Source organism: Gorilla gorilla, chromosome X, assembly GCF_029281585.2.
Source record: "Gorilla gorilla gorilla isolate KB3781 chromosome X, NHGRI_mGorGor1-v2.1_pri, whole genome shotgun sequence".
NCBI classification, from domain to species: domain Eukaryota; kingdom Metazoa; phylum Chordata; class Mammalia; order Primates; family Hominidae; genus Gorilla; species Gorilla gorilla.
Window position 1 is genome coordinate 50524362 of NC_073247.2, and position 21152 is coordinate 50545513.

At 53.2% G+C, this 21152-nt stretch overlaps 1 protein-coding gene across 3 annotated transcripts in view; it reads right to left on the reverse strand.

The window, feature by feature from the left end:
* BCOR (BCL6 corepressor) overlaps window positions 1–18364 on the reverse strand; it is a 125543-nt gene extending 107179 nt beyond the window's left edge. The window contains exon 1 of one of the 3 annotated variants that reach the window (XM_004064010.5): window positions 18041–18364. The gene's annotated coding sequence lies outside the window, so the exon portion shown is untranslated. The remainder of the gene's footprint in view (window positions 1–18040) is intronic. The other 2 variants (XM_004064012.5, XM_004064011.5) reach the window with 2 other exon arrangements.
* Window positions 18365–21152: the final 2788 nt, after the last annotated feature.

Sequence of the window (21152 nt, forward strand, 5' to 3'; positions counted from 1 at the left end):
GCAACCTGCCGTGGCAGCTGGGGGTGGGGGGCGAGGCCTACCCACCGTTCACAGGGCGCTCTTGAGGCCAGAGAGGATTTGAGAGTTACCACGGTTTAGGGCTCCTGATTGGAGAAGACTGGAACTTTATTTGTCCACTTTTTGAATTTAACATGCATTTATGGAGCGCTTGCTAAGGGCGAGGCGCTGTGTTAGGACCTAGGGGGATCCAAAAGTACAGAAGTGAATTTTTAAAAGACACCTTTGGCCCCCTCAAGTAATTTACAATCTAGTTGGAAAGGCAGACTTGTAAATGACTGAACACAAATAAAAGGCACTGTGAGGTGAACGTAAATAAAGGGCATGAATCTTGCAGTAAATGGCCTGGGTAAAGGCCAATTATTTTAAAAATAATCTTTATTTCTAAAAATGTAGAATCAGTTCGGGGGCGAGGGGAGGGTAAAGATTTACTAATACTGAATATTTCCACGGTTCCCGGGGCTAACAGTCATTACTTCTGAAAAGTTGTTCTTTAGGAAAAATGATGAAAGTTTATTTCAACTAAGCAAAATATCAAATATCAGAAACTCTGGATTAATTTCTCAGCTCTTGACATTAGCTGGGTGGGAGAGACACAATTTTCCACCAAAACACAACACCCCATTTGAAATCAGTAAAAACTCCCATCGCATTTCATAAAAGTGTTTTTTTGTTTGTTTTTTGTTTTTTGAGACGGAGTCTCGCTCTGTCGCCCAGGTTGGAGTGCACTGGCGCGATCTCCGCTCACTGCAAGCTCTGGCTCCCAGGTTCACGCCATTTTCCTGCCTCAGCCTCCCGAGTAGCTGGGACTACAGGCGCCTGCCACCGCGCCCGGCTAATTTTTTTTTGTATTTTTAGTAGAGACGGGGTTTCACCGTGTTAGCCAGGATGGTCTCGATCTCCTGACCTCGTGATCCACCCGCCTCGGCCTCCCAAATTGCTGGGATTACAGGCGTGAGCCACCGCGCCCGGCCAAAAGTTTTAGAAAATAAAACTAAATGGAAGATTGGAAACTTTTTGAAAAAGTTTTAAGATTTAAAGAAAATAGGGATTAAAAAAAGAAACACAAAGCAAAAAAAGATCAGCCCATTTGCAGATGGTCTTCAAGATTTGGACATGCAGAAAATTGTCCTGAGATTAATTGTACAGAGGTTGGAAAGTATGAGAAAAGTAGTCATAGGTCAAAGAAAATTAGGCAAATATAAAAATGAGGCAATTATTAACTCCAGGAAAAAAAAATCTTACAAGAAAGGAACTGCAATCACTGAAGCTCATTTGGCTCAGCAATGAATGATATATATGTGGTTACAAAGTAAACACTGGATATGAATTTAGTAAGGCATTGTGCTCTAGTGCTACGGTAAGAATGGAGAAGGGAAAGTATGGTACAGAGATCTGAAATCCCCCTCCACCATCAGATGGTTGACATGGATTACTTTTTTTTTTTTTTTGAGACGGAGTCTGGCTCTGTCGCCCAGGCTGGAGTGCTGGAGTGCAGTGGCGCGATCTCGGCTCACTGCAAGCTCCGCCTCCCGGATTCACGCCATTCTCCTGCCTCAGCCTCCCGAGTAGCTGGGACTACAGGCGCCTGCCGCTACACCCGGCTAATTTTGTGTATTTTTTTTTAGTAGAGACAGGGTTTCACTGTGTTAGCCAGGATGGTCTCCATCTCCTGACCTCGTGATCCACCCGCCTCGGCCTCCCAGAGTGCTGGGATTACAGGCATGAGCCACCACGCCCGGCCGGATTACTTTTTTTTTTTTCTTTGAGATGCAGTCTCAACTCTGTCACCCAGGCTGGGCTGGAGTGCAGTGGCGCGACAGAGCGAGACCCTGTCTCAAAAAAAAAAAAAAAATCAGTCAATCAATAAAAAGAAGGCTCCCAAAGACCTCCTCAACCAGCCCATTACTGACACTAGAAAAGTTCCTTTTTGGAGTTGTTTAATTTTGATTGGAATTTCTTTCTTCGGATGATCCTCTACTTTTTTTTTTTTTTTTTTAGATGGTGTCTTGCTCTCTCGCCCAGGCTGGAGTGCAGTGGCACAATCTCGGCTTACTGCAACCTCCACCTCCCAGGTTCAAACAATTCTCCTGCCTCAGCCTCCTCAGAAGCTGGGACTACAGGCACACTCCGCCACGCCCGACTAATTTTTTTTTTTTTTTTTTTTTTTGTATTTTAGTAGAGACGGGGTTTCACCATGTTGCCCAGGCTGGTCGCGAACTCCTGAGCTCAGGCAATCTGCCCACCTCGGCCTCCCAAAGTGTTGGGATTACAGGTGTGAGTCACCGAACTCGGCCTTTTTTTTTTTTTTAATTTTTATTTATTTATATATTTTTTGAGACAGGGTCTGTCTCTGTTGCCCAGGTCGAAGTGCAGTGGTGTGATCTGGGCTCACTGCAGCCTTGACCTCTGGCTCTCGGGCTGGAGCGATTCTCCCACCTCAGCCTCCAGAGTAGCTGGGACTACAGGTTCATGCCACCATGCCCGGCTAATTTTTTTTTGTTTTTTGGGGTTGTTTTTTGTTTTTTGGGTTTTTTTGAGACGTCGTCTCACTCTGTCGCCCAGGCTGGAGTGAAGTGGCGTGATCTTGGCTCACTGCAACCTCCGCCTGCCAGGTTCAAGCGATTCTCCTGCCTCAGCCTCCTGAGTAGCTGGGATTAGTGCCACCATGCCCGGCTAATTTTTGTATTTTTAGTAGAGACGGGGTTTCACCACGTTGGTCAGGCTAGTCTCAAACCCCTGACCTCGTGATCCGCCCGCCTCGGCCTCCCCAAGTGCTGGGATTATAGGCATGAGCCACCGCGCCTAGCCCTGTTAGGGTCTTGCACTCAAACACCTACATCAAGTACATAACGGTCTGCAGTGAACAATATGCCTTAAAATCTTCATATTCATAAACCAAAGAAACTCCCTCTGCCCAAGAAACAAATCCCACCTTGCTGGCTAAACAAGACACATAAGTAGGGTGACACTCCTGTCCTTCTCCCACCCACACTCCAAATAAGGCCTAGGAGGGACCCAATAACTTATGAACCAGTGCCTGCAGATGAGAGGTAACAAAACAAAGAGAGTGTATATAGGCCTACTGCGCCAACATGCTGGGTCAACACTGGCTTGGTCCAGTCTTAGGCTGATCCAGTGTGCTCCCAAGAAACCCTTTTGACCTCTATCTGTCCTGTGTCACCTTCTCTTTTCTTCTGGATCAGAGACATAATCTCTTTCTCCTTTGCCCTGAGAACAGAGCTGCCAGTAGCCTACTCTGTGTTTTGGCTGGGGACTTTTGTGCAGTACACAAACTGTACAATGTAATACAGTGACCCTGCCTGAGAAGCCAGTTTATTTCAAGGGCGATCCCCTGAATGTCGCTTAGTTCTGACCCACCTGCTGAATCTGGGTTTCTTTGTTTGGGTCCCAGGATAGGAGTTGGCCCTGCAGACCCAAAATCACCTCAAGGGAGGCTAGGGTGAACCAGATACATCCTGGGAAGCCGTGGTGAGGTCAGGAAAGGGGCAGGTGTGGCAGAGATCACCCAGGTGTATTACACTAATTCAGGGCTCCAATCTGCACTGAGGTCTAAAATCTGAACGTCATGCCCCCAAAGTCTTGCTGAAAATGAAATCTTCAGGAGGGGAGAGGAAAGCAGGCCAGAGGGTACACATGCCTTTTGGATTTTCAAAAGTGGGAAAATGATTAGATTTTGGATTTAGGGAAGATGTGTCATGTTAAGGGAGCCACAGAAAACAATAACTGCCAATTCCCAAGCAAAACAAAATCATGTTTTCCACCACGTTTCTATCTGTGTCTCCTAGTCGAACCCACAATAAAATAGCAGATCAAATAGCAGATCAAAGGCAGAGGCAAATACAATTATGTTGCCCGTGAAACCCCTAGCATGAAATTAGAAGTCAAACTCTCCATTCAGGGGTTAGAGACAAGGATAATGGGAACCTGGGGCCCTAGAGATGTACCCAGGCCCTTTCAGTCACAACACTATCCATGCTGGATATTTAAAACCACACCTCAGGGAGGGCACAAATAGTAAGTATTAATTGTTTTTCCATACACACTACAGGAAATGCATTGACTACATTCCTAGCTTTGTACCATATAAAGATAGCTGTATACTGGTGGTAGAGGGGGCGGTGACTTATAAGGCAATAGTGAAAATAATGTTGTTGGGAGCGATGAAGGGTTACTAGATCTTCCCCAAGACAGTAGGCTAAGGATGGCGGCAGATAGAATGCTAATCTTTTACCTGCTTCCCTTTCAATGCAGAAGAGCCTAAAACCCATCTGATCCCACCACTCAGTTCTCCCTCAGTCCTTCCCACATTGGACAAGATCATAGAGACAGCTGTCTCGATATATTTTCTATTTTTCCTAAAATCCATATTTGCTTTATAGGCTCTATTTCTTTCACCCTGGCCTAATTTTAGCTCTCTGAGTCCCCCTGCCCCCATATAATTTATGAGGCCTCTTGAGGGTAGAAACCCCTATTACAATGTAGACTAGTCTGTTTAGAGCTACTGCTAATTAAGCTTAGCTCTCAAAGGTGCCTGGTATGGCTTCCCCTACCACCTTCCCACCCCCCACCCCCACCCCACCATGGCCACAAGTTCTTTGACACTCCTCCCAAGTGAGAAGTAGGATCTCTGTCCCTTCCCCTTGAATCTGGATGGGTTTGTGACCACAATCACAACCAATGAATATAGACTTCAAGGGTGGATTAGAAAAGGTGATGCAGCGGGCCAGGCACGGTGGCTCACGCCTGTAATCCCAGCACTTTGGGAGGCCGAGGCAGGCAGATCACCTGAGGTCAGGAGTTTGAGAACAGCCTGACCAACATGCTAAAACTCCGTCTCTACTAAGAATACAAAAATTAGCCGAGCATGGTGGTGCATGCCTGTAATTCCAGCTACTCGGGAGGTTGAGGCAGGAGAATCTCTTGAACCTGGAAGGCGGAGGTTGCGGTGAGCCGAGATGGTGCCACTGCACTCCAGCCTGGGCGACAGAGCAAGACTCCATCTCAGAAAAAAAAAAGAAAAGAAAAGAAAAGGTGATGCAGCTTCAGCCTTATTTACTGCAATGCCAGTTTTCTGGAGCCCTGAGCTGCCGATTTGTAACTTAAAGTCCTACTACCCTTAAGGCACCATACTGTGAGGAAGCCCATGCCACATAGAGAGCCCTGTGCTCATGCTATGGGACACAGCTGAGGTCCCAGCCAACAGCCAGACATAAAGTAAAGACCCCTCCGGATGCTTCCAGCCTCCAGCTGTTGAGTCCACCAAATTCTGGACCCACAGATTCCAGGAGCAGAATTAAATTGCTTCTGAGCTCCCTTGCAGCTGACATGCTATAGGGGAAGAGATCAATTTCATAACTTATTGCTAAATCCATGGAAGAAGGTGAACTGGGTTAAAAACAAAAGTGTGACAGGCAGGAAATTTTTTTTTAAGGAAATTTCTGATCATAACCCAAATCCCCCACCTTTGATAACGCAGTGTCTTATTCTTTCTGAAATCCCTGTAGGACAGTGACCTGTGTCTTCCTCCAATCTGATCTCACATTTTCCCTGAAGGATCTGGGTAAAGGACCCTAACTGTTGTCCCCTCCTGACCTACATTGGCTGCACAAGGGAGCCAGTTCCCTAGGCAGGAAGGGAGAGGGGCAAAGCATTTCCACCAGGCTGGTTTTGCTCTCCCTTCTCTTCTCTTCTCTCTTGTTTTTCTTGCCTCTCCTGGAAGGTGCTCATCTCAGGGATAGGGAGGGATGAATTATGCAAGAAGTGTTAGCTTACTTCATTTTCTTCCCAATTCCCCTACAAATCCCACACCTTTTCATTCTGACCCTGACTACCAGACTTGTGTCACACACCAAATGCCATGAGCTTCCATTCACAAAGCTAGGAATGTGCAGCAGTGCAGCTGGCCTCTGTCCCCCACCGTTTCCTCCTTCTCTGAGCCAGGCACTCATAGGCCCCTGATGCCCAGGCGGCCCATGGACCCTGACCCTCAGGCTGCCCTCCTGGGGAAGTGCCAAGCTCAGGGAGATGGGAGGAGGGGCTGAAAGACATCTGGAATGTGATGGACCGAGGAGGGGAATGGGGAGAGCCCAGGTCTTACCCCCACTGTCAAACAAGCAGAGCAGCCAGGGAACAGGCAAAAATGATAAAGCAGCTTGCAATGGGGAGAAAACCAGGCCACATTGTATGGGGTGGGGTGGGGGATGAGAGGTGGGGAGCTACTGAGCAAACCAGAAGGAACAGCAAAGAGACGCAGGCAACCCCCCTTCCCCTCCCCGCCCTGCCAAATGCCAGAGGATGAACCCGCCAAAAATAAAATACAGCCATGATTACTGGAGCAGAGGTCAAAGCTGAAGGGGCAGTTCTCCTCTTGACCACAGAAAGCCAGCACCAACTGGGATTATCTGCCAGCCACTCATCTCCAGCAGCCTGGTCCGCAGTGCACAACTAGGTCCCAGCCACAACCAGCCCTGTGCAGGAGAGTCCAAGGGTCTAGGACCTGCCCCTTCCCCAGAGCCTGAGACCAAGGCTGGCTTGGCTTCCCAAGTTCACAGCTTTGGAGCTGCTTGCCCTGTTGGACAGTGCAGTGGGGTCCTGTGGCTCCAATTCACACAGTTTAGAAACAATTCCTTCTTCTGATCCAAATCCCAGGCCAGCGAGACCTGTGCCTAGCTAGGGTGTAACACAAACCTTCCTACTTACAATTCAAACAATATCAGTCCAAATCCTCTCTTCACTCCTTCGAGAGCAAGGGCATGAGATTATCTATCTATCTATCTATCTATCTATCTATCTATCTATCTATCTAGTTTTGCTTTGAGAGAGAGAGTCTCACTCTGTCACTTAGTGGCACAGTCTCAGCTCACTGCAGCCTCGACCTCCTGGGCTCAAGTGATCCTCCCACCTCTGCCTCCCGAGTAGCTAGGATTACAGGCCCGAGCCACCACACCCAGCTAGGGCACAGTATTTATTAAAAACTTTATTATCATCTTCCTGGTGCTTCACCTGCAACTACTTCATCGAATCTTTCTCCTATCTTTTGATGTAGACATTCTCATACCCATTTTGTAGATAAGGAAACTGAGGCTCAGATAGGCTACACAACCACTGGGGGCAGAGCTCCCATCTTAAGCCCGTATGCATCTTGATCCAGAGTTTTCCATCGTAGCTTGTGATCTCCCATTTTGATTACTTATTTTGTGCCAGGTCCCGGGCCGGGCCTGCAAAGGTGAATAAGACAGTCCCTCCCCTTAGGGAGTTCACAGTTTAGTAAGGGAGACATACTGCAACACAGTGGGACAGCAGCTCTGACCTCTGAATTCGGGTTGGTGGAAGTACCATGGGAGATCTCCATCATCACTGCCCCTTCACCCCGGCTCTATTTCCTAGCCCCTCTGGTTCCTTCTCATAGGCTGCTCCTTCTTGTCCTTCCTTAAGACAGACACTAGCTGCTGGCTTCCCTCCCATGCCTTTCTTTCCTCCTGTTAATGAGGTCTGAACCCACACACCTGGCAGGAATCTTGGCACCCTACCTGCTTGGAGAGGTTGCCTTAGTTGAGTAAACTTCCTTGGCTTCTGGGGCCCCAGGGGAGAGGCTAGACCCTGACTGCAGCACCAGGCTGGCTCAGCTGGAAAGTGGGCACAGGGGCCCCAACGCTGAGCAGGCTGGTAGGCCCTCAAAAGGCTTTTATTGAAGCCTGTTAAAGGGCTTTGGGCTTCCTCTGATGAAAGGCGCTTAAGTGCATCTGGTTATGATTACAGGGGAGGAGAAAGCCAGGCGGTCTCTGGGGGGTTGGACCAGTCATCTGGCTCTGCCTTCCTCAGGGCAGAGCTGGCTGCTGGTGAGGCCAGGAGGCCAGGTGTGGGGGCAGGCAGGAAGCAGGACCAGTACAAAACTCTCCAACTCTCTGAGGCTCCTGACCCCAGCCTCTGACTTTGTCAGGCTGGACTCCCAGAAACAGCATCGGGGCTCAGAAGTGCCAGGCTCCTTTGAGAAAATCAAGTTCAGAGTGGCTGCTGACCACCCCTGACTCATAGCTCTTCACTGATCTCCACCTCCCTCCATCTCCAAAATATCCTCCCAAGAACCTCTGACCCTCCATCTACCTTCTCCACTGCTCTTCTCCCTCGGAGGAAGTTAAAATAGGCTTTTGCCACAAGGGTTTCTGACAGTGATAAAAACTAAGGAAATGCAAACTTTCAAAAGTTAAAAAACCTCAACGTTTGCTTTCTCTTTTTCAACTAGCCAGGTATTGTTTCCCATAAAACAGACATCGTTAAGGCTGTTTCACGTCACTGTAACTGACAACCATGCCGAATTAAGGGAAGAGATTAATATGAACGTAACGTGGCTGCCCTGGAACGTCATCGGGCAGTCCCAAGCCACTCTGTGCCCGGCGCCTGTCCCTGCGCGGAACTCCACGTGTGCACAAAATGCTCTGGGGAGGGGAGGATCGGATGGGTTAAACACAGTCCGCGGTTCTAGAAACGAAAATACATTTTCTTATTCCCGCCCTGATTTAATCCTGCTGCGTGTTATTATTGTCAAGTCTCTTCGCACCACTGTTTCTAAAAAGAAAACCCGTGGGTCTGCGCGGCCCTCAGCCGCCTGCTCGGCTTTTATTGTGCACGCAGCCTGGTCTGCGTGGATCCAGCACGTCGTGACCGCCTCGCAGGCGCGCACGGACACCCTCGGATTGGCATTTCTATAAGAGCTGGGCGCATTGTCTCTGCGGCGACACACACACACCCACACAGATAATAAAGGGCCACGGACTCCTGACCAACCCTCCTCGCAACCCATAATTAGAGATGACCTTTGCGAAAGGCAATTAAAATATGGTAATGATCGATGGGCTCGCCTGTTTCCAAAAAGGAAAATACACAGGTGTTGGCTTCAGGAGGCTCCACCTGGCCGGGCCGCGAGGCCTCCTACAGCTCATGAATGAACTCTTTCTCCTGGGAAGCTTCGATTCCCCGCTACCTACGCTAGCGCTGGCTCCTCTCCTCCCTTTCCCCTCCCCCACCAGAGCTCTGGCAGCCAGGAGCTTGCTGGCGGCGGCGGGGCTTTGTCATCGGAACGCACACACAGACACGCACACGCGCGCACCCGGCCACCACGGGACCGCGGCGGCCGCGTCCTTCCTCGCTGCGCTTCCTTCCCTGCCCCCTCTTTTAAAGAGCTCCTCCAGACCCTTTCTTTTCTTCCGTCCTTTATGTGTGCGGTCCTTTTGCATCGAGGAGCTCAGGAAGCATTTTAGGGGGGCCTTCCGCGGAGCGCCGGACAGCTCCTGGGAGGGAGAACTCAGGACCCTACACGCGCGGAGAGGACGCGGGGACAGCCGGGCTTTGTTTTGTCTCTTGCCTCTGCCGGGAGGGCGGAGAAGCCTCGGCCGAGCTGGGGCCCACTGGCGAATTGGCGGCGGCAAACACCCCCCTCCTAGCCTAAGTGGAACCTGAAACTCCGGACTTGGTCCGGGTGGGGCACAAAGCCACGTGGAGGGTCTCCCAGTCCACAAGTGGCTCTCCCCACACAGACAAATGTGCAGTGTCATTATGGTGGCTCCTGTTGCTCGAGGCCTCGGGGGTGCTCCAGCGGTGCGCGCACACCTCACCTCCACAAGGCACGGAGGGCGAGAGGGGGGCCTGGGGCTCCCCGGGGGGCTGCCTGGAGGAGACGCCACATCGGGCCTTCCCGCACCCCCGGCTGCCTTCCTGGACCGCGAGCACGGAGCCAGGGCGGCCTCTCGCCTTTCATTACGGGGCCTACGAAAGCAGCAGCCCAGGCAAATATGTAGCTATTAAAATTAATCGCCCCGCGTTGTCAGCTGAACATAATGCAAATTATTTATGGGCTGTCTGCGCAATATTTATCATCGTGCAGGCTCCAGGCGCTTCGTGCCTCCTGGCCTCCCCCGCCCGCCCTGGCCGGCGCAGGGCGAAGCTGCGCGCAGGCGGCAGCGGCCTGGGGGCTCTGGGAACCCGAGTGGGATTCCAAGGGCGAGGCCGTGCGTCAGGCCGTCTTCCAGGCCGAGGGCCTCACTTTAGTTTCTGCCATTCAGTACACATTTATCGGAGGCCTATTACGTGCAAATTAGGAGGTCCGCGAAATCGGGGTGAAAACCAATTTGGATAAATCTAAACCAAACAGACGGGCTCGAGGGGCGATGCAGACAGAGGCTCCTCAGCTGCACAAGAGAATTTTCTCTGGCTCAAGTCGGTCCTTCAACCTGGGAAACCCATGTTTGCTAAAGCTGGATTCGCTCTAGGAGAAACCGGGAGCATCTGATGTGCTCAACAGATTCGAGTACAACGCTGTCGACTGGAACAGGAATTCGGTGTCCTTCGAGCCTCAAAACTTGTTTGCTGATCGCAGATAACAGATTAACTGTTAATTGTCGAAATCGGCTAACCATTTAGTTTATCACTGTTGGGGGCCCCTTGGTATTCGCTGCACTTTTTATATGTAAAAACAGTCTTGGTACCTCCTAAACGGCTTTTGTGTGGCTTTTGTTTCTCTTTCAAATACGGTGTTTTAAAAAACAGCAGCAACACGCCACCCCACCCCCTCTTCAACCAAGCCTTCTGGTTTAAAAAAAAACAAAAACAAAAACCAGGAGGAGAAATAATCTATAGGACAATCCCCCCCCTACTGGTCGGAGCTGGCGTTGGGGCTTTTTACGCAGATCGAGTCGCCCAGGGCTGCGGAGGTAAACAGGCTTTCTGCACCGCTGCTAAATGAATCACGAGGGGGAAGAACCGAGACTGCGGGGCGAGGGAGGCCTCGGGATCTGGGCCGGGAGCCAGGGCGGGGAGGGCGCTGCACGGGGGGCAATGAGGTGGAGGCGGGACCAGGGTTAACCCTGGTCCAAGGCCCCAAGGCCAGGGAAGGGAGAGTAAGGCCGGTGGGCGGTCCAGCTGGAGGCCCCTACTCGCTATCTGCGAGGCAGGGTGAACGCGCAGCCTGGGCCTCCATCCCCAGCGCGCCTGGGCACCACCTGGGGCCGGTCACGCTGCCTGAGCCCATCTGCGAGGAAGGAGGTCACGAGGCACCCCCTCCCACAGAGTTTTAACAACTCCAGGCCTTCAAGACGCAGTAGCAGGCCTGGGTCTTCTGATGTTCATTTAAAGCAAAATGATCGCCTTTCTTCACTGTCCCCACCCCAGACGCCAACACCACCTTGCACCTAGCAGACCAAGCCTGAGTCAAGACCTCCTTCGGTCCTGGGGCTGGGGGAATGGCTACCAACGGGAATCTCTTCTGCAGACTAACAGAAGGGGATATAGCCAGGAAGCTACTATAAATTTATATTCTTCTTCCGGTTTTGTTTTTTTTTTTTTGTTTTTTGTTTTTTTGAGACGGAGTTTCGCTCTTTTGCCCAGGCTGGAGTGAAGTGGCACGATCTCGGCTCACTGCAACCTCTGCCTACCGAGTTCAAGCAATTCTGCCTCAGCCTCCCCAGTAGCTGGGATTACAGGCGCCCGCCACCTTGCCCGGCTAATTTTTTGTATTTTTACTAGAGACGGGGTTTCGCCATGTTGGCCAGGCTGGTCTCGAACTCCTGACCTCACGTGATCCACCCGTCTCGCCTCCCAAAGTGCTAGGATTACAAGCGTGAGCCACCGCGCCCAGCCTTCTTAAAATGTGATTTGACCCAATTTAAAGCCTCCCTTTCTTCCCCATTAACCTCCAGTTTTTGACAGATTTTTCTTAGAACATTCCAAAGATTCTCTCATTACTTCAGAAACTTATCTCGAAATGATGTAAAAGGAGGTTCAAAATATTAGGTTGCTTTTGGGTTCCCTTTATCTCGAACATTGTTGCGTAGATTTGAGAAAGGGCTGATTTCTACTTTGTTTTCTAATCAGCAAGTCACTGGTTTTTCTACCTGAGAGACTGAACATTGACCACAGTGAAGCAGAAGGGTTGAGCCGCATTTACAAAGTGCCTTCACATTTTGGTCCTCAGAAACCCATCCGAGGGGGACAGAGTAGGTGTTACTGTTCTGATTTTACACATGAAGAGACTGGCCACTCGCCCCCACAAATTTCTGGAAGCTAGTCTTCCTCACTGAACTGGAGCCAGAAGCCATGTGAAGCCTGCCTGCTCCTGCCTACACCCTCCTTCCTCCAGGTCAATGTCATTTAGAATATATTGCATCCTTTTCTTGGATCTGTCTGCTAGGACCCGGGCCACCCTCCTGCTGGAGGCAACCCCGACAGCCCATATTTTAAGCAGCTCTTTTCACAGCCTGCAAACCTCACGGATTGTCTCTTACAACTGTCTGTTTACTCACTTCCCTCCACCCAGTCAATTCCGACTCCAGGCCCGGGAGGACAATTTTAAAGTGTTTCTGCAGACAGACCCTCTGGCCGCGCCGGAAGTGTTTTATGGACCTGTGAGCCAAGTTAATCCCAGGAGGCGCGGCTGGATTAGTCCCGGGTGTGGGTGGGGGATTCATGTGTTTAGGTTTAATCCCCATGGGGGGGGGGGGCGTAAGGAGAATGGGGGTCGGGTGGCTTCAGCAATGTGTGCCCCCTCCCCATTAAACTCCAAGATTTGCGCTAGAGCAGATGGAAACCGAGGCACGCAGCCCTCGACCCCGGCCAGGCGTGGAGTAGGGGAGCAGGGGGTGCCCCGCGTGGGCGCACCCTAGGAAACCAGTGCGGACATGGCGAGCGAGACCAGAGCGCAGTTGTGTGTGGTTTTTCCCCAGGTTTTTATTCTTCCAGCCCTGTGGAAAGGAGGAGAGCCGCAACCCGGAGAGGGAGCCGGAAAGAAACACTTAATCACCGGCGTCTCGCTGCTCGTCACGCGAAGATGGCAGCGGCTCCCCTGGGTTTCAAGGTTCCGGGAAAGGCGTGTGTTCTGCCTTAAGGCGCGCGGGCTGATGCGCTCTCTCCCTCGGCTCGGCGGCCGGCTCGGGCTCACAGAGCCTCTCTCAACGCCGGCAAGTGCAGCCGGGCCGCCCAGCCCCCAGGCCAGCCTGGCCCCCTCTGGGCCTGGGGTTGGCGAGGGCAGCTGGGCGTCTGCGCTGCCCAGCCCAGCCGCGGATCCATGGGGTTTCGCGAGCTGAAAGTAAAGGCTTGAGGAAGTGGGGACACCCACACCGACCCGCGGCACGCAGGGGAGTCAAGCTGCGGCCAATGCAAGACGAGCAGGGTAGACTACTACTAGTGGTGGCCGGAGGCTCAGCCACCTTCGCGGGAGAGGGGATTTATCGCCACCCTCATCCACGCGCAGGCCCCACCGCCCGGTCCTCTCCTCTGATCCCCGGGCCATTGCGAAACACGGAGCGAACAGGTCCTCGCCAGCAGCCGTCATTTCCCGGGAAGATGGGAACCCACAAGCCTGACTGCTTCCTAAGGATACTAGCGTGCGCGCAGACCTTGGGGGGAAAGAGGGCAGCGCGGTCTCCCCCACCCGGACTCTTCCCTGGCGCAGCACACAACCGCCACGGGCTTCCGAAGCGCCCGAGCGGGGAGGAGGAAGGAAAAGCGGAGGCCCGGGAGGCGGGCTGCGCGCTTGGAAGCCGTGTGTGTTTATGTGTCTGCGCGCGCGCCCTGGCCGGACGGGTGTTGAGGGGAGAGTGATCGTGAGCAACCCGGAACCAGCAGTCCCAACCTGGACTGAGGAACTGGGCTCTCCAGTCTTGGGCCGTGGGGCTCCATGCCTCGGGCTGGCGGGACAAGCGGCGGGGAGCCCGGAGCTTCGGAGCCGCCGCCGGGCATCTAGCCAGCTCCGCGGGAGAAGCCCGGGGGCGCGTCGGGAGCCAGGGGACTGGTGTGAACCAGCCGCCCCCGCAGGCGGACGTTTAGCTCCGGCACCCGGGAGCACTGACACTGGGCGATAAGGAGTTCCTCGGCAATCGGCTGTCCCCAGTCCCCAGTCACCTCCGGCGGACGTGACCGCCGGATGCTATGCAGCTAGGTGGGCCAGGGGGGCCTTTGCATTGCCTTCCCTGACCCCTTCCTTGCCGCGGAGGAGCCACAGTAAGATGCCTCTGTACGACTCTCCAGAACTTTCTTTTGCAAAATAAAGGCCAAATGTTGGGCCTTCTGGTCTCTTCGTATTTTCCTTTGGAAGGTTGGGGTCCAGGCAGTCCTCTCGAAACAACCCCCAAACAGATCACTTTCATTACAAAACGCTAGAGAGGCAACACAGCCCTATTTCTCTCTCTGGTCAATCCAGGCCCTATCTCTCCCTCTGGTCAATCCAGGCCCTATTATCCCAAGCTGTGCGGCTTTGGGCAAACCGCTTAACAGTTCGGAACCTCGGAGTCCTCATCTGTAAAATAAGACCAATACTATTATCTACCTCGTAGGGTTGTTCTGAGGATAACATGCCTCCATACATAAGGTGCTTAGAACGCTGCCTCCAGTACAATGCTACGTGTGTTTGTTACTATGATCTGGCACTCCCTTTGGATGGGTAGGGAGTACAAAGTTCCGGGTTAAAGTTCCTGGAAGTTTACATGGAGCCAGTGGTCTTGGCAGGGTGGAAAGGGCACTATTGTATGGCCACTGAAAAGTGAAGGCCAAATGCCCTCAAACTGTCTAGGTCTCCACTAGACTAGACCGTCCCATAAAGGCTTGTGTGTGTGTGGTGGTGGATAGGAGGGAGAGTCCTCTTTAATGGTGCTCATTTAGACTGGATTAATAGCAAGTTCCGTCAGGGCTCAGGCACCATTACCCACTCTCTCCCTGCAGCCCTGGGGAAGAGCGCTGGTTTCCAGGACCTCCAGCCTACTCTTCCAGGACACCTTTTTTGATGGCTGAAGGCCACCTCTTTAAATCAGTTCTCGGAGGAGTTGGCCAAAAGCCATGTCCTCTGGGATGTACTTTGGTCTAACACTGGTGGAGGGCTGGCGTATGGCAGGCCTTGTCCCTGGGCCGCTGGCGGGCCACATTTTACTGATGCACAGATGCAAATACCACTTCTGTAGACAGAATCGGTCAGACTTCTAATTTCAAAAGGCTTCCCATTACCTTTGAAATGGGGACTCTGGCAAAAAGGGGAGGAGTTGCGGCAAATAAGAGCCTAGGGAGGCCTCGGCCTCCCCTGCTTGGCCTCTCCAGGGTCACCCATAATTCATTAGGTGAGGCTGCCTTTTCCTTTTCAAACACAACGCAAATGGCCTTTGCCTTAAGTGGCTACCGGCGTTTGCCTAATCACTGAAACGTGCTGGCAGTGCGCTCTAGCTCTCAGTAGATCCTTATCGGAACTGTGCGTGCCAAGCTGCCAGCCCCGAGAAAGACAAAGAACACGGGCGCCTCCAGGTTTGCTCCTGAGGCCTCAGGGTCACCTCTGGGGCTTCCCCTTCACAGCCTCCGGCCCCTACAAGACGCTCCCAGCCAGCCTCCGGAACAAACCCGCAGCCCTAAATCAGAATTCCAGTTCTCGAGCGCCACCCGGAGAGTTCACATTTCCCCTCCTCCGAGGCCGCGTGGTGCGCAAGAAAGAGCCCGAGGGCGGCGGCAGCACACGTCTGGGCAGCCCCCTCCCCGTACCCAGCAGCGTGTACGCAGGAAAAGAAAAAGCCAAGAGAAAAACGTGGACTGTAAAAGCCAAAACGCAGAACCATCTACTACTAACTACCGACAACCCCAGGCGGGAGTTCGCAAGGAGTAAGCAACCCTCTAATAGAAACTACAACTAAAATAATTCCTCTCTTCGCGTTCTATTAAGGTCCTGGAAGGTGGAACGCAAAGGGGACCCTGTCTTCTTAGGACACAGACTGGCTGCGCCGATAGTGCTCAGCCCCGCACCTCCTGAGCATACATTTAATGCTAGGCAAAGAGCAAGTTTCCTATCTACCGTTTGACCAGTTCTCACAGTATTTCTAATTGACTCAACGTGTATTAGATTGAAACAAAAATGATCTTGGTTGGAATATACACGGGCAACCTGTATTTAGATGGGGTAAGTTCCTGCAGCTATCTGACCACATTTGTCTGGTCCCTCTGAGAATCCACGTTTTCTAGCCCGAGAAGGGGCAGGCGGCCCTCATGGCGCCTCCTTCGGCGGTTTCCTGGCGAAGCGCCCATCCTCCCCAAGCACCGGGAACGGAGGCCGCCCATATTAATACTCGCGGGCAGCCTGTTCTGACCTATACTGTCATTTTTTCCATCGGTCGGGATCGGGCTGGGGGTGGGGGGTGGGGCGGGGGCTCTCCTCCGAGGGGCTCAGCACGGATCGTTGGGTTTTCCCCGGCGAACTTAACACGGAGGCAAAAGGGGCAGATGGAAACCAGGCCCCGGCTGGCCCCGCGCGCGTAAGCGCGGCACTCTGCAGCTCGACGCAAAGCCAGGGCTGGATTTTCGCGGCCCGGGCCCGGCGGCCGCCCAGCGCCCGCGCGATCCTCTCTCCTTCGGGTTGAGCAAACGTGGTCGCCTAATTCCGCCCGGGAGACAGCAGCTGTGCGGCGAGAGGGGGAGAAAAAAAATCGCAACTTTTCCAATAGAAAGTGTGTGCGCACACGAGAGGTGAAGGCCCACCCCGATTCTGTGCACGTATCGACACAGCATCTAATCAATGTCACTGCCAGGAATACGCTTCCGCGGCGGGTGAGACCGCCGCCCCCGCCAACCTGCAGGAGGGAGGGGGGATGCAAATGGCGTCTCGCTTCGTCCTAGACTCCGCGCAGCACCCGCTACCGCGACTCCGAGCAGACGTTGCAGCAAACTGGGGTGCAGCGTCTGGGGACGCGAACGCGCAGGCGGCCCGAGCGGTCGCAGGGAAGAGGAACTAGCACCACTCCCCGCTACGAGACCGTTCCCCGCCCCCACCTCCGGAAGAGCCGCCCTTACTCGACTGGGGTGAGGGGCGGGAAACTTTGCAAGAAGACTGTTCCGCGCCTTCCCCGCGTGGCACCTCAGAAGAACGTGGGTGGGTTTCCCGTCCGAGGCCAGACCACGCTACCCTACTTTTCCAGGCTTCCGACCTGAACCTCGTGGACTACGGGAGGGAGAGTACATTTCGGGCCACTGCGGGGGGCAGAGGGACACCAAAGTCAGGCATCTTCAAGGGTTCTGGCAGATGGCCAAGTTTGTGTCCTTTCCCTCCCACGCTAGAGTAGCGCACGCCACTTTGGGGAAGCGTGAGACCGTTCACCACCGGCCACGAGGCCACCAATGTCTTCCAGGTGGGGCCGATGGTTTGCCTGCAGCACTCCCTTCCGCCTTGCGGTCCTCGCCTGGCTCCCACAGTCCTGGGGAGCCCCCAGAGCTAGCCCGCGTCTTCCCTCGCCCGCTCTTCCGGGGGAAAGGGAGGCTGTTTGTGTGGTGTGCAGCCCCGCTCCGGCTCGCACCCCCGCGAGCCACCTCGCAGCCCTCCCCGGCCTCGGCCTCACGGATCCCCTCCCGGAGTAGCCCCGCGGGCCCCCCCGCCATGCGTAATGGGGCGCCCCTGGGACGCAGGCGGGGATGGCGGTTCCGGTCGTTCCGGGATTTGCGTGCAAGAAGAAAACAAGGCCGGCGACTACAAGAGCGGCGCCTCCATTCTTGGGGTTCAGACGCCCGCGTAGCCTCCGCGTCGGTTCCGCTGTCGCCCCCGGAGCCCGCTTCCGTGTCCCTGCCCCCGCCCCCCAACGATTCCTCGTCCCGCCCGTGCCGCACCACGCGGAGCTCCGCGCGCCCTGGCTCCCACACCGGTCCCTCCATAACTCGCGCGCCTCCCTCGCTCCGGGCTCGGGGAGCCGCTCGCTCCCAGCGCCCAGAGTCAGCCGGTTCCACCTTCGGCTGCGAGAGCCGCCGCCCCGCGCCACCCCCGCCCGGCCCGGCCCGGCCCTTGTCCCAGCCGGGCTCCCCCGCCAGCTGCGCCGCCACCGCCGCACGTGACCCGCCCCCGTCGCGGCTTCCGCTGAGCTGCCTGTTCCGGAGCACAAACAATTTTTGCTCTGACGCGGGGTCTCTCGGGGGCCCTGGCGTCCTCTACTCCCTGCTCCACACCCCACCCCACCCCCTACCTTCCGGGTAGGAGAACTCAAAACAACTCGCTGACCTTCGGGCCGACCAGCTCCGTCTTCCACTGACTCCGGCATTCCGTTCAAACCCAGCAGCCACGGCTTCTAAGATTTCACTCCGCTCTGGGCTGGGGGGGAGGGGGCGAGTTCTCCGGGAGGGGGTGTCTCAGATCGAAAGAGCCACTTCACGCTCTTTCTCCTCCTCCGAGGTGAGTTTTTAGACTATTTGGAGGCCTTGGGGAAACGCGAGCAGCCGCGTGCAAAGGAGCCCCCCCGCCTTCTCCCCGCACATGCAGCCTTGTCTAGTGTGACCCGATTTCCAGGGTCAGCAGCAGAGGGCCTGGCCAGCTTCGGAAATACCACCAAGCGGTGGACTGTGGCACCAGGCAGAGCTGGGGTGGAGGACTGTGCTAAATAATAATGGTAGCTCCTACTCCCGTGGTCTGTGCTAAGTTCTTCCCAAGCCTTCCAACTTTACAGAGTGAGAAACTGAGGCATAGGGAAAGGTCAGTCGTGTAAAACTGGGTAAAGCTCAGTTACTCAGCTAAGTAATTGACTTAGTGAGGATTTGAACCCAGGTCTCTGAGTTCAGGGTGGCTAAACATGCTGTAAGTATGTTACAGTGCATACCTTGGTATCCACAGTACAAACCTGTCTACAAAACCCAGTGTTTGCTTGAGAGCTGTATATTTGGCGTGTAACATTGTGGCTGGCATATAGTAGGCACTCAATAAATATTTGTGGAATGAATGGGTGTCAGAATAAATGATTGACAGAATCATTGATGACAAATGATGAGAGAAAACAGCCCTAACCACTGTTCTTCCTAGGAGGAATAAAAACCTCTAGCTGTTTTTTGAGTGTTCGCAGGTAACAGGAAACTCTTATTCAAAAATATATTAACCTCCTACGCCTATCCCCTAGCCAGCCACCCTGGTAGTCATTTGAACTTGCTGGGGCACATAGCCAAAGCAGCTTCTACTTGGTCTCGGCCATTTTTTCCCAACCCTGTTGCTGTTCTGCAGGATTCTGCTCAGGGTCAGGCAGCCTGGAACTGCAGTTGATGTGATTCTGAACACATAAGCAGCAGGGGAGGAGGGTACACCCGCCAAACGTGGTTCGTTGGCTTCCCTTCTACCGGCTGGTGGGGGCTTGGGCGAGCGTGGCTTATATCTCTGTGGTTATTTTTGAATTCACGGACCACCCTGTGCAACTGGCTTCAACCCTCACCAGCTGTGAGGTTGCATCTCGAAGTGTAGGCAGTCATCTACTTTAACCGACAGCTCCGCGATCCCAGTCAGTGGGACCACGTCTGTGATTTGAAGAGCTGCCACTGGTGCTCTGTACTGTCCTACTACTTCTCGTGGCCCAAGAAAGGATGCATTAAAAACACTTATATTTAGATAGCTCAGTAGAATAGATGTTCATACCATATAGTGGGAGTAAGTAGGGTAAAGTTTAGAAAATCTCCCCTGTCCCTACTTCATTTTCTAAACCTTACCAGTTATCCTGTGTTACTAGTTGGGCAACCTGAAATGAGGCCAAATTCCACTTCATGTTACCTGAATGTGAACTTTCTCCTTTCCAATTTGATCCATCCAATATCTATTGACTACTATCCTTCCCTCCCTCACTCCTTCCTTTTTTCTTTCCCTACCCTCATAGTTATCTATTTTCGCTCATGTTCCTATGATTATTAATGGAGAAATGAAAATGTATGTATTCTCCAAGTTACGACCCTATCTTGATTATAAGGCTGGGGTTTCTGCCACCTCTTTTTTGGGGGTGGGGGGACAGAGTTTCGCTCTTGTCACTGAAGCTGGAGTGCAATGGCGCCATCTTGGCTCACTGCAACCTCTGCCTCCCGGGTTCAAGTGATTCTCCTGCCTCAGCCTCCCAAGTAGCTGGGATTACAGGTGCGCACCACCATACCTGGCTAATTTTTGCATTTTTAGTAGAAACGGTGTTTCACCATGTTGGCCAGGCTGGTCTTGAACTCCTGACCTCAGGTGATCCACCTGCCTCGGCCTCCCAGTGCGCTGGGATTACAGGCATGAGCCACCGTGCCCAGCCTCTGCCACCTCTTTTACAGTCTGGTCTGGAGTGACCAGCAAGACCTCATGACCTCAACTTGTGGCAAGCCCAGGTTGGAAGCATCTGATGATTCCCAAGGAGGTCACAGGCCTCAATCCCACACTGCTGGGTTGTAGTTGAGAACAGCCTTGCCAAAACTCACCCCTCATGCTGAGGGGGCGGGTGACAAGTGATGCTGAACCAGAGGTTTGGGATGCTAATTTGATTTATTATCTGTGTACAGCCTGGGGAGGAGAAAAGGCTCATAAAAGTGTTCTAGGCTGGTCATTCTGAATGTGAGCATTTATTTATCTGCAAAGCTGCCGAATATCCCTGCAGGAAGTCTCAGGCGCAGCAACCCCTGACTGCACAGACAAAAGTCTCCCCTTTACACAGGGCTGCTTTTATTGTTTCCAACAGCTTTGTGCTTTCCCTGGGGGAAGAGGAGAGTCACATAGCGAGTGTTCTTCCTCTTTTCTCACGCTGCAGAGGAAGTGATGTTGTGGAAACAGTGGCATTAACTTGGCCTTCGAACCACACAGGAGCCAGAGTTGGGAAAAGCTCGGTGCAGGCAGGCACTCCTATGGTTCATTTAGGCCCTGAGAAACTCCAGCCTGGGCCTGAGCGTGGGGATGATGGGTGCACACAATGCAAGAGAAACCATACTTAGGAATTATTCCCCGGATACAAGGGGCCCCCAAGATATGGATGTTCTTGACCCCTTGAACCTGCTTCCCATTAGGAGTAAAGCCCCCAAGGGATGTATGGAGCATGTTTCATTCATTCTTCACTGATTAGACATTTATTGATTGCCCACTTTGTGCCAGGCACTGTACTAGGCACGCAGTGGTAAGCAAGAGACATGGTCCCTGCCCTCATGGAGCTTACATTCTACTTTTCTTGGCACACAAGCAAACAGGGTAGAGGATACAGCCCCTACCATCAAATCCTGCAGTGTCTTTCTCCTTAGTATCTATCCTGTCCTCTTCCTCATCCAACTACCCTTCAGATCCTTTTGGACTCTTCAATAAACAGTTGGGCCCCACCCCTCCCCAAACTCATCTCCTCCATCTGATC